We start from the raw sequence: 14,824 nt of genomic DNA, 5'->3' as shown, positions 1-14,824 counted from the left end.
ATGAATCATATTTGATAACATGTTCATGGTATGAACTAAAAACGAATCACAAGTGAAAATTTATTGTTAATGTATGCACTAAAATATTAGTCATATTTCAATTAATTAAAAAATATTATTCACAGAATAGTTGATTTCTTTTAATCTTTTTTTATCACTGTTCAATTTTTTATAAAAAATAAAAAACCATGCAATTTTACACGTAACTTTCAGTTAATTTTTACACATCATCGTTATTATTATTATTTCTATTTTTATTTCTTGTACGAAGTAAAGAAAATATTATGATCGCGAAAAATTTCGGTTTTCAGATTTCAACGGAAATATCCATTTTGATCATTCCTGAATCCATTTTGACTAGTTTCGGCGTGACGACTGTGCGTACGTATGTATCTCGCATAACTCAAAAACGATTAGACGTAAAATGTTGAAATTTTGGATTTAGGAGTGAATTTTCGATTTAGTGTCAAAATTCAAATTTTTTTCCAAACTGCAGTAATATGCCCCTCATTGAAAGCTTTTCAACGATGTATCATAAGTGGTACTTATATTTATTGGTTCCAAAGTTATAGTCAAATCAAATGTTATTAATTAATGAAATATTTGGATCTTACAACGGGAAGGCACATCGGTTCGAATCCGACTTCGTATACGGTACATATAATTTTTTTAATTTGAAATATATTGATTTGTTAATAATTATTAGCCTCTGATTGTAAAAAAAAAGTATTTACAATAAATAACAATTCAATAATAACAATAAAAAAAAAAATATGAAAAAAATCAGAACTTATTAGTGAAATAAAATTTTATGTATTTTTTATTTTAATTCAAATTTTTTTACTATCAGAGGTTAATAATTATTAATAAATCGATATTTAAATAAAAAGAGTTAAAAAAAATATATGTATATGAAGTTGGATTCGAACCGATGTGTGTATATACATATAAGCTGATAAGTTCTCACTTACGCCACATACCTACTTGAGCGAGTGAAACAAAATTAATATATAAACTAATACAAAATCCTGATACGGACACCACAAAAAAATGTGATGCAATGTGGTGTCCACCACAACGCAATTGTGTAACTGTCCACTTTATTAAAGAATTGTAGGATCGTATCTCACTTTCAAATGAAAAAAGTTTAAATGAAATGCAGCAAAAAATGTGTAATGCAATTTAATAGGCGTACAAGGAAGTCATGTGGTGATCACATCAAATTTTTATTTATCATGATTGTAATTCTTTTATGTTACAGTAGTTATCATTAAAATTTCGGCAAAAGTAGAAATGGATTTTTATGTTTTTTAATCATGAATATATTTTATTACTATTTTAAGTAAAAGATTGATGTTATTAAATGTTGGTAAATTAAGATATAATAGTAGTATTTTTTACTTTAATATTTTTAAATAAGTTAAATTATCTTTACAATTAAGGGATTTAATTGTTCATTGTGACCCACAACAGTCACAAAGTGTGACCATGTGGTACATATACGAGTCACGTCTTCTAGTTTAAAAAAAATTCCTTTCGGCACGCCGGAAGGCGGAGGTAAATTTCACCGGTGATAAGTAGGGGATAAAAAAATTTCCAACTTAAAGTTAAGAAAAACTTCAAATTTACTCAATACGACAATGGTTGTATATAAAAAAATGTTTCACATGTTTAGCATACGACAAACCCCATCTTCTTACAATTGGAGCAGCATTTTGGTCATCCCTTGCCGTAAGGGTACGTCATATCAAAAGTTTTACAAACAAACGTTTTAGATAATGCTTAGAGGACTAACGACCACTTTAAACTGATTCGATACTGTCCCTATTAAGAGAGGTATGATTCTTTTTTATCTTCGAAACACCATTTTTTCAACCCCCTGGGTCAATGGTTGGTGATAACAAAAAACTTTACTTACATAGATTTTAGCCTCTTATCCAAAGAATAGTAGGATTTTTAAACCAATTCGATATTTTACTTAATAAGAAAATTATAACGATATTTTGTTTTTTTTTTCGAAAAAGCTCCCCATTTCCACCCCCATGTTCCGATTTTGGCCGTTAACAAACTCGACCGATATTTTGGGACTAATTGTTTTTAAGGAGCAATTTTCAAGTGATTGGCGCAAAATTACCGTAGCTATCGTGTCCATAAGAAAGTGAAATATACATATATATAAACTTTTGAGCTGACGGTGGTTTTGGGGTCTGAGGGATGTGAAAATCGAAGATATGTCGAAATTTTCCGGAAGTTGAATCATGGTACCCATTACAATAGGTAGCTTTCTTATGAAATCTATCTAAAATCACTACGATAAATAAGTAAAAAAACGCAAACAATTGGTAGTTAAAATTAATATGAAAAAATAAAATTTCTGGCTAAAATAGAAATGTTCATTAATACTGTATGGCAGACAACGTATTAATAAATATTTTAATAAAGATAAAATTGGATTCACGATTAAGATAAAGCTTCATTATTACAAAATGTAATTCTTCTTTATTAAAATTAGCTTAACTATTCATACAGGATGCAATAAACACATAAAAATAAATTTTATTGTTAGATCTGACAATCAATAAATTATATAGAGGAAGTTCAACGATCAAAGTAATAAGATTAATGTATAATATACAACATCAATAATAGTAAAACAGAAATGTTAAAACAACGGACTACAGCTCGTAGAAGTGTAAGAATTTGTTTTTCTATATAAAAACTTTAGAAAATAATTATCGTAGAAGTAAATACATAACATAACAGCCTGTTGATTTTGTTAAATAAATAATACAGAACTTTGTCGTAGTTTTATAATTATAAAAACAATGTAATATATTATCTTATATATAAATTATTCTATCTGTTAGTCAAAAAAAGTATATATACTGGTTAAACTCGTCATCGCAAAATCAACTAATTTTCCAAGTCGAGAATTCTAAGGTTCAACTCCTTGTAAATGCAGTTGCTTTAATATGGATTTGAGTGCTAGACTGTTGATACCGGTGTTCTTTATTTGTTGGGTTTCAATTAACCTCACGTCTCAGGAGTGGTCGACTTGAATCTGTTCCAGACTAAATGTTTATCGGTATATTTACACTTACATTGAAATTCATCTGCAGCTACGTCAGGCCTGGCAAGCCAGTAACGGTAGTTTGATTTCGGTGAGGGTGTAGACATTGACCTCGCTCCCGAAAGAGGATCAGAGCACAGAGAGATATGGTATGTTTTCATTAGAGGCTTATTAAATTTGTGAATCTATTTCACGATGTTTTGAGTAGATCAAGAGGGTTTTGAGTAGATTGAATTGTTGGACAACTTTTAGAAAAAATTAAATTAACATTTTTTAATTTAAGAAATTGTAGGAATGGCGCGATCTTTACTTGATTTTTTTTTATATGAGGATAATATATTTGGTGTTTAAAAAGATTCAATCAAGTAATGAATGATCTGAGTGCACAGGCCAATTGAAGTTAGATATGGGAAGAGTTTTTATGTGAAACCTTCGGTGTTAGAGGAAGGCGCAGGGATCGCACTTATGCGAGTCGGTTAATTTGATGTTGAGGGTTGTAAGTAATGATAGGTGGTCGTGGTTGGAGGAACATTACAGTCCTTTTTGTGCAGTCATGTAATAAAAGGGAAAATATTAAACTACAAATTTCAGAATTTTGTAATTTAGGTAATAAAATTATAAATATTAGATAAATTATAAAATTTAGATAGATAAATTACAATTATATATTTCAAAGAACAATTAATTTTCTTTATTTTAACGATAATTTAAGTAATTTAAAAATATAATTATTTAATTTATTTTATAAAGATTATTTATAAAATAAATAAAGATATAAAATCACATTGATATAAAAACAAGGAGGATATTTATTATAAAAGAAATCTATTAGTATCAAACATAAATTAAGGAATTAAAAAGTGATGTTTCTAAAAAAATATACAATTGTACAGAGTGCAGCGCTTATAGTAGTAGTAAGCAGTGAAACATAAGAATTCAGAAACAAAGAATATAATATTCTATAGAAACGTGGTGATTAAGTAAAATGTTGAAAATTAAGTACACTGATAAAGCACGAAGTGATGAAGTTACGAAGAGATGATGAGTCTGCAATGAATTTTAGAAGAAAAAATTTATGATAGAATTACGAACAAAAGAGAGAAAGAAAAATGTTGAACGACAATAAGGAATTACGGTTAATGAAATTTAGAAGGTAAGACCCAGTCGGGAGTAATAAATTTCAAAGAGTGATTCTTTTCAAAATACAGCACCTCCCCAATATCATCCCCCATCCAATCACTCAATTATTATCGAAATTGAATATAATTCTTATATTATACAAACTTATCACATATCTAATTCCATTACAATAAATTACACCGTACTAAAGATATAAAGGGAAATAGGGACCGATAAACACACGCACAAAACTTTTTATTATTTATTTTTAAACTCATGAAACTTCAAAACATAAAGAAATACAAATTTGGAAAGGAGATTTGTTTTTTACTGATATAACATTCTCTCCTATAAAATAAAATAAGCAGAAGGGGGAAAAATACTATCATCAGAATAACGGTCCAATTTTAAACATTTATGTAATCCTTTGCATCTACTATAAGTTAAACATATTGTTTTAGCCTGGTATTTATGCGTTTAAATGTCTGTTGAACATGTTTTTTAACAAATAAATTCATTTGCACTGACCATGTAACTACACATATATATTAACATTCTAAAAAAAAAAAAAATTTCAATTAAAAGTGTAATTAATTATTCAATTTTTATCAATTTTGTAATAAAAATTCCATTACAAGTGATAAAATATAAATTTCAATAGAAAAATAGAAAAATTTAAAAAGAACAAAAATATCGGATTAACCATAAATGAAAAGGTATTTAAAAAGCCACTACGGTAATATTATTCTTACATTTATACTGAAATGCCCGCGTCTACACATCTCTCCACATACATTCACAGGTTTTTGTTATGAACATTAACTCTTTCCCACGCTGACCACATAACCTCAACATCCGTCTCTCACGAATTCCTGGTTGAAAAAAATTATACGTTTTATAAATTCCTCATAGTAAAAAATATTTTAGCAAATATTTTATTATGTACAAGTAATATCGCATTTTTTAATCTATTATAAAAAAAGGACTGTTTCCACTAAGTTAAACAAAAACGTCTATCGTAAGTGGTGAAAACATAAAAGCTTATTAGGGTTATTCAACTTAGATAGTATGCTACCTCTAATAAAGAAGCTTTTTCTTTTAATTAAAAATAAAAGAAGTTTCTAACATGATTTTTGTTTAAATCGAGTCCTGTATTTTTTTTTGTCTTCACTCATTTGACTGGTTTGATGTAGCTCTCCAAGATTCCCTATCTAGTGCTAGTCGTTTCATTTCTGTATACCTCCTACATCCTACATTCCTAACAGTACATCCATGAAAAATGTGAGAATTATGTACTCCGATATTCCTAATAAAATCTTTTTAGCATTTCCCTTAAAATATAGTCCTAGCAATAAAAAATGGTTTAAAAATGAATTTCTTACTACTTTTATCTTTCCCGATGTCAGTTGGCAACGGCGTGGGCTAATCACAAAATTCTTTGAAAACGTATTGAAATATCACTTACAGAAATAAAAAAGGATTAAGGATGAATAAATATTCGATAAACCCTGTTTAAGGAAAGTTTCATATCCTTTATTCAGAATTTAAAGAAAATTTCAATGTTTATCATAACTGAAATAATTTTATAATGGTATAATCTTTTATTTCTTTTACATCACTTAAAAGGGCACCTACCTGGTAACTTGTATTCTTTTAAAAATTCGATTTTTTTTTGTTGCATTTTTGCTTATTTCAAATGCTATTTTATGCAAATTAAACAACACAATGAGCAAAAAAAAATTTTTTAAGTTTTTTAAAGATTATTTGTTTTTTGTTGGCACTGTCTAGTTATTATGAAAGGGAAATTTAGTGTTTATATAGAGAAATTTTGTCAATTTTGGTTAAATATGAAATTTTGGACATATTCAGAAGCGGATGGGTTCACGATTGCGAAATCTCCGCGGATACTTGAAGAATGCTTTGTTAGAAAATGGCAAAAAAAATTTCAGGAAAGGCTCAACTGACAAAAAAAAATTATCAATGAAATTCAGGGTTACTATGGTGTTTGCTATAAGAAAAAATGCATATACTACAAAACACATGAAGCGTGCAATATGGGTGGGCTATTTATTTTCATAAAATCTCGACAGATAAAAACCCTTCACATGGACTTTGTCCGTGGAACATCAAGGAACATCTTCAACATGATGGACTATTATAAAAAGAAAAGCTGATAAGAAAGCAAAAATAGTTTATTAACGTGGGACTAAGAAAAACAGAAAAAAATCAACCAGAATATTCTGGAAGAATACCAGAACAATATAATATATAATATTCAACTAGAATATTCTGGTTTTCTTCCTCATCATTCTTATATAATGATGATGAGGAAGAAAACCTAGACAATGCAGAATATGATGCTGGGATGCACTGACCTGCAGTAAATGATGTTTTTAATCTTTTTCCGAAAATTGCATGTTTTGTAAATAAAAGACCCGTTATCTCATGAACCGCTTAAAGTAGGAGAATGAAATATTTACAGTGTATTTGCGTACGCAAAATACAGCTACTGAGTTTTTTTAAGATCTGATGATTTATATTTTCTAAGATACATAACTTTACGTGTAAAAAATTAGCTTCAAAAAATAGGAAACGTATAAAAACTGTAAGTGAAAAAATGTTTGTAGTAAAAGTTTCTTTTAGCTACTCAGTAGCTAAAAGAAAGACCTTAAATTTGCCTGCTGAATTTCTCTTGTGTCCTGAGATAATGGGTCTTAAAGTTAGAAAAAATAATATTACCGAGATAAAAGGTGCACTTAACCGAGGAAAACGTACTGAAAGGTGATAGAGATCAACTATTTATCAATCGAATACAAAATAATTAAGTTTATATAAAAATTAAAGCCTGAATTCGATGAATGATGACAGGAATAAATTTTCACAGGAGAGTAATCAACAGTGGCAATAAATGGTAAACGGCATCTAATAATTCGTTGTAATCGTAAAAGCTTTACAGAAATAGGAAACGCATCTCCTCAAACTGTTACCAGATACAGAATGTTCAACGTAAAAGAGACCCTCCATCACTCAATAGTTTCATACTAAATAGACCCACCGGATTGGTCCAGTGGTAAACTCGTTATCGTAAATCAGCTGATTTCGAAGTCGAGAGTTCTAAGGTTCAAATCCTAGTAAAGGCAGTTACTTTTATACGGATTTGGATACTAGATCATGGATACCGGGATTCCTTGGTGGTTGGGTTTTAATTAACCACACAACTCAGGAATGGTCAACCTGAGACTATACAAGACTATACTTCATTTGCATTCATACATATCATCCTCCTTCATTCTCTAAAGTAATACCTTACGGTGGTTCCGGAGGCTAAATAGAGAAAAACAAAAGTTTACACTAAATGCACATTTCTGTTAAAATGCATATATTGGTGTGAAATGGGTAAAGTAATGTGGAAGATGTTGGTACAACTAGAGCTGGAGTGGGGAGAACTGTTTATTGCCTGCACATTTAGGTGCATTGCCAGTTTTTATTGAGCACAGGCTTTTGAACGAGGTTGCGTAATCGTGTGTTGTTTGCTAAAATGTAGTTAACTGTTGAAAATAAAACACCAGTGAAAACTGTTATTCAGAAATTAGTTAAAATATTGTGTGAAACCAGTTCGGTTTTACACCAGAAACCTGCTCGATGCAGTCAGTTTTAACGGCAGGTCGTACAGGAAGAGGAAAGTTAGATGTCTTCATAAATTTTTACTGAGACTAAGCCAGGAAACGATCATTTCACTACGTTCAGCCCGGAATGCAGTGACGAGAATGCTGAAATGTTATCCGTATCAAATGCAGGTTTTCCATGAGCTAACTGATACTGATTATGCTAAAAGGATTCACTACTGTCAATGGTTCAAGAAATTCATTAGAGGCAATACTGACACGTTTTGATGAAACGTTTTTTCACCTTGGTGGGTATGTTAATAGTAAGAAATATCGGACCGGGGATAACGAAAACCTGCACATTTTCTCTGAATCTCTCCTACACCCAGCAAAAAATACGTATGGTGTGCTGTTTCAAGGCGACGAATAGGACCCTTGTTTTTTGAGAAAAAAACTGTGGATGCTGCCGTCTACCAAGAAATTATCTAACAATTCATAGTCTTACTGCAAGAGAATGAGGGTGACTGCTGGTTGCAACAGGACAGTGCCACTTGCAATTCAGCACGCGCTACACAGGAGATGTTACAGGATTTTTTCGGAGAAAGAATCAATTCTAAAGGATTGTGGCAACGAAAATCCCCAATCTGACTAGTCCAGACTTTTTTCTATGGGATTACTTAAAAGAAATTGTTTATGGGGGCAATTCGCACACCCTGCAGGGATTGAAGATGAACATTACAGATACCACTCAGGAAATAAATAGCGTACAGCTAACAAGAGTAACCAGGAATATGGTCAAACGTGTTGACAAGTGCATAGAAGTGGAATCGGACGAGATATTTAATTTGCTTCAAGCGAAGAAAATTATGCAGATTTTTCAAACATGAGGAAAAATTATGGAATGGTAAATATTTCAGGAATATCATTCAAGAAGAAAAAGTAATTCCACTTCGAGAAGTCGAGAGAGATACCACTGATCTTCTTCATAACACAACTCCATGATTAAAGGTAAATAAAAAAAAAAAAAAAATGGTGCTGCCATTTCAATTCCAGCATATCAGGTTTGCCAGTTATTTTTTTCTTTAAAAATCGTCAAGATTTCCGTTACTTACCTATATTATTAACACGGTTTAAGGGTGCATTCCCTAATTCTTGTAAGATAGCATTACCCTTGAAAAACGTGAATATACAATTAGGGCCTTAAAAACAGTTTAAAAAACACTACATACTACGTAAACAGTGATCTATTTTTATTTTGATAAATATTAATAAATAATCAATCGTTATAATAAAACCTTTTTTGATACAAAGAAATTTCAATTATTGTTCTACATAAATACAAATTTAAATAACGACAAATTGGTACCGTAATTAAACTATATTAAAACGTTATGATCACTTTTAACACTGCAATAACAAGGTCAGTAATAAATACAAAGAGAAACAAAAACACAAGCGGATTAATATAAAATACGTATCATGTCCAAGGTCAGATACATTGAATACATTGTTACAAATGGTTCTATATAGCTACTTGAATAGAATAAAATTACATGTAATAGAATGAAAACAAATAAAACAATAAAAAATTAATCAAATTTGGTTACTGGATTACGCACACTATATCTGCAATTATAGTTTAATAAATTATTAAATAATAATCTAGTACTTCTATTCAATAGCTGTCATTTTTAGTAACGAGTTATGAGACAGTTAAAAGTCGCCTAAAATCGTTACAGTTACGGGACAACACATATGCAATGTTAAAATGTAAACCAGAAACAAAGAAAAACACTGCTATCGGTCGATAAACTGATCCCTCGCTCCAATTTGTAATATTATCATAGTTTTTAAGTGTTTAAAGAAAAGAACAGAACAGAAAGACGTTATTCCTCAATATACATATTTGCGTCTCGCCAAGGCTGTTAGCCTTATCGGCAAGTACCCTTTCAGTACAGAACAAATACATTAACAATAAAAAATACAGGAAGAAAATACATTATTAATTGCATTAAAAAAAAAAAAAAGTTAAAAATATGTACTATTAAATTTATTACAAAAGAAAAATCAAACAAAATTTTTATTACTAAAAACAGTATACTACTATTAAGTTTACGATAAAAAATAATATTAATTATGAAAAATATTTAGTGGCGTCGTAAAGTATACATTATGGTAAAAGTATATATTTCAATCGTAAAAAAGTATTAAAGGATTTAACTTTTTGTTGCTTAAGATTAACCGATATTCTAAATATTTAGTTTCAGATCCTAGCCATCGAAATACTTTTTAAACAAATTATAATTTGTCATATCTTTTATTTCTTTAAGTAACATCAAATAAACTGGGAAACAACTTTCAATGACTTTCTACCATATAAATTATTATATTTAAAAACAAAAAAAAATAGATCTTTATACCAAGTTTGATGAATAATTTTTTTAGTTTTAAATTCATCTTTCATGTGGAACATACATATAAATATTAACTGATATAAACCTACAAATAATAGCCTTCATACAGCATTAAAATACTTTTTTGTTCCTATCATCTGACGGTCTTTACTCAAAATTATTTTAATTACTCTATTTTAAGCCTTTTTAATTCTTTCAGTTTTACAGTTTGCAGGTGAACCCATACTTCAACTCCATACCTAATTAATGATTGAAACATTGATTTATATAACAAAATCATTATTTTTGAAGGTATCTATCACTGAGATAGTAAAATTTACTAGTAACTACATAAAGTTTTTTTTAGTAGATTTCTTATATGACTTTTTCATTTTAATTTACTATCTTAAGTAATTCCAAAATATTCAACTTCTTTTATATTTTGCAAAATTGTTCAATCGCATCCATTATTATTCATAGAACAATTACAATCTTGAGCTTTGTTAACTGGAAGCTTATTAGTAAGCTTGTGACTGGTTTTGAAGTGAACCGCAACGATTTTATCTTTATTTAGGCAAAGTTGCCTTTCATGAGTCCATTTAATAAAAGAATTAAAATTTTCTTGAAGAAGTGATTCAGCTGTTTCAAACAACTTAAGACCAGCCAAGATTACTAGTCATCCGCCTACATAAAGACTAAAGTTCTTAGTCAAAAACACAAAAATTTACTTAAAAAATTTGTGGATATAAGATTTATATTATTTTTCTTTATATTTTAAGAGTTGGTTTAAACGATATAATAAATACTGATATATTTAGCTACGTTACGGAGATTGAGTCGAATCATTTTTAACCCATTTCAAAAAGAAGAAATTCTTTTTTTTTGTTTTTCCAGACATAAATTTTCACCCCGTGCACCAATTTGGATAAACATTTTTTAAAGGAATACATAAAGATATCATGGTGATTTCACATCATTACCGAGAAATATTAGACCCTTTAAAAAAAAGGAATTGGGCGAAAAACTCCGATCTACGCAGTTGAATATTTATTGTTTTTTGAAAAGTTCTTCTTTGAAAACGTGTCTGAAATTACTTGAAACTTGACGCATTCTCTGGTAAACTATTATGTCGGCTCTTTCGTTTCGCAATTTTTCACGTTGTTGTTCTCTCACAACAGTCGACGTGGACGTTCATTCGTACATAAATCGAGGATAAACGGTGTGATTTTTGTTTTTCAAAAACATATTTGGTAAGCGCTTGCTTGATCATATCATGTTGAAATTTCCTTTCTAACTGCGTTACATTTTATAACTTCTATTTTATGTATTCCCGCATTTTAAACAGCCTTTGTTCATATCCTATGTCAAACTCTTGACTTCGAATCCTACGCATCCTTTTCCTCGAAATATAAGCTGTTTTGAACGAGCCTGTTTTGTTGCAAGAGAACATTATTTTTTCTTATGAGCAATCTCTTTTGTAATCCTGTAAATATTTCCGCTTTTACGAAGTTACGAAACTAAAAATAATAAAATATGTTTGAACAAGTTAAATCGACTTCAAAAATAACAATTTTTTAAAAATAGAATACAATCTACAAAGGAAAAAAGTAACTGATTTGAGTGTTATATTCTGCCTTTCCTAGCATTGTCACTGTTAGCACTCCTGATTGCTAAAAGTAGTTTTGAGAATGGAGGTACTTGGAAATACGACAACTACGAATGCTAGAGTGACAACAATATAGGAATGCCAGAATATAACACTAATCAATTAAGTTAACGGAGTGGAAATATAACCAATATATCGGGTGATTCGAAAAGGAATTCACAATTATAAAAGCATATAAAACTTTATTTAGATAACTAACAGATTCGGTTTGGGGTCTCATTTCATAGCAAAACATATCAAGTTTTGACTCAAGTAGTTCATTAGTCCCAAATTTGGCCAACAGTGTTGTTAAAAATGGATAGATTTACTGGTGCGGAACGAGCTCATGTGTGTTTTGGTTTCACTATTTGGAGTCAGCAGTTCAACGTAATTTTCGTAGAGAGTACGATTAGGGAGCCTCCTAATAAGCATACAATTTACCCTTGGCACCAAACATTAGTTGAGACAGGTTGTTATGTTAAACATACAAAATCACCAGGACGCCCATGCGTCCCTGAAACTGCTGTGGAACAACTCAAAGAAAGCTTTGCACTACTCCAAAGAAATCGACTAGACGTGCGTCATGTGAGACGGATATTCCGCAAATGACTGTTTGACGCGTATTATGTAAACGATTGCACTGAAAGCAGTACAAATTAACCGTGGTTCAACACATTACAGATGATGACTAAGTTGATCAGCTGCAGTTTTGTGTGGAAGTGATGGATAGAATTGCAGACAGCGATACATTTTTAAACAATGTAATTTTTAGTGATGAGTCAACGTTTTATATCAGTGACTAAGTGAATACCCATAACAGCCGAATATGGAGTAGAAAGACACCCTCGTGAAACTTTGAAGCACTTTCGTGATGGCCCTGAGGTCAATTTTTTTATACCCTAGGCAAACAAAAACGATACAGCCCGTTCTTCTTCCAGAAGACAACCCTAAGTAGTATCGTTTATCTGGACATGCTTCAAAATTTTCTAATTCCTCAGTTAGACGATGATAACCAAAATGGACGAATTAATTTCAGATAAACGGGGCACCACCTCACTACCGCCTAGAAGTCAGAAATTTTCCTTGATACTAGATTCCCAGGTGGGTGGATTGGTCGTGAAGGTCCAACTGCTTGACCAGCTCGCCCTGTAGATTTGACCTAGCTTTAACTTTTCTTGTGGGATTTCATTAAAGATTGGGTTTATATACAAATTTTGCCTGCTGATCTTGTTGAGCTTAGACTTCGAATTAACATCGCAGCTATAGAGGTAACGCCCAACTTGCTGGCTACAGTCTGGGATGAAATCGACTTACAGTGGACTTACATCGAATTACAAATGGAAGCCATATCGTACCAAAGTGAATGTTGGGTTACAAATTCGATGTGTTTTTTTATGGAATAAAACCTCAACTGAATCTGTAAGTTATCTAAATAAATTTTTACATGCTTTTAAATTTGCCAAGTTTTTTTTCAATCATCCGGTATATTCATCATACAGAAATACATTTTGGAAATTTAAAAAAAGAATTATTTCATTACGCCCTCAATATATCTTTGAAAATTATTTTTTGAAGACGTCGCCAAATATCATAATGCCTTAAATTAAATAACATTTTTTTAAATAGTATTCCGTACGTTTGCAATTCATTTAAAATTTGGTGCCGAATTCAAAAAATAATTTTTATAAATTGTATTGAATGCATCGATGAAAAAGTTTTTTTTTTCTATTCAGTGGAATATTTTTTTAAATTTCTCTTTTTGTAGACGGTTCGATTTTTTTTCATAAATTTTGTATTTTTATATACAGCGATAAATAGAAGTGGGGAGACATTGATTATATGAACTTGATTTTCATTTAAAAAAATATTATTTTTTATATACCAAAGAGGTAAATTAATAAAAAATTATCTTAAAGAAAATAATTTTGAGAAGCCTAGACCACCAAAAACAGAAAAATTACTTAATTTGTTAATTTCATTCAATCGTAGGATAAACTCGGAAATTTGACACCTGTAGGAGCGTTAATGTTAAAGGACACAAATCTGAGTAGTATAATAAGCAATAATTAATGTACTAACTCCTGATTAGATTTTCTAGTAGCACAAGAAAATTTATTCTGTAGTGGCATGGACGATATAACATTAAACGGTCCACTTCATCAAACGATTGAGATATGGACTCGTCTGGCTAGCAGTGGTTCTTATCGATCGAACCAACCAGGAAGGTGATATATATATATATTTAAATCCAGGATGTGCACTACTCTACCATAATCATCTTGTACCTTAATCTGATTTGAGGGTAACCTTTATTAAAACAGACGTGAGCTCCTATGCTATATAATGTGTGATAACCCACCACTAGAATGATTGACGTAACAAATAAGGCATGGTCTTGTACAATATTTTTAATTTGTACCTGTAATTCCAATGGTTGAAAGCTACATTTATTTTCCTTTCGGCTGTATGCTAGTATATGATCTGCGACTTATTAAAGTGAGAGTTAAAGTTGGGTACATCAAATTTAGCAGTGCTAGGCGGTGCAGATCATCGAATTTAACGCTAAATAGATGAAGTAGTATTTCAGTCATAGTTTAACAGGTAGAAAACCTTTCAGTTAATCCCTCCGAATTGGTATCAAACCGTAAACCGTACTACTTTCTTACGTAAGACATATTTGTTGTTCCAGCTGTTCCACTTAATTATTGTTTAATTATAAAACACTTATATATATTACAGTTAAATAACTGTAATATTTTAGGTTTCTCTTGTCTACGTGAGATATTATATTTCTTAAATTACTTAGATGTCCTAAATTAATCCCTTAAACTTGGCCAACATCTCCCGGGATTCCCTGTATATCTATCCCGTACTTATTCTTACAATGTTATCGATTACTTACTTATTAAGCTACAGTGTTAGTACATCAATTACAATCTAGTTTATTCGATGAAAAACTGTAAACGTTCTTTATAAATAGTTCATCCCAAAT

The 14,824-nt window shown here is 30.4% G+C and overlaps 1 protein-coding gene across 3 annotated transcripts in view; it reads right to left on the bottom strand.

Annotated features, from left to right (window-relative positions):
• Positions 1 to 14,824, bottom strand: part of Ypel (Yippee-like) — a 603,854-nt gene that overhangs the window by 303,793 nt on the left and 285,237 nt on the right. The window lies entirely within an intron of this gene.

Source organism: Lycorma delicatula, chromosome 4 (genome assembly GCF_047948215.1).
Source record: "Lycorma delicatula isolate Av1 chromosome 4, ASM4794821v1, whole genome shotgun sequence".
Classification (NCBI taxonomy): domain Eukaryota; kingdom Metazoa; phylum Arthropoda; class Insecta; order Hemiptera; family Fulgoridae; genus Lycorma; species Lycorma delicatula.
Note: the sequence above shows the minus strand (reverse complement) of the source record. Positions and strands in the feature narration are given on the sequence as shown.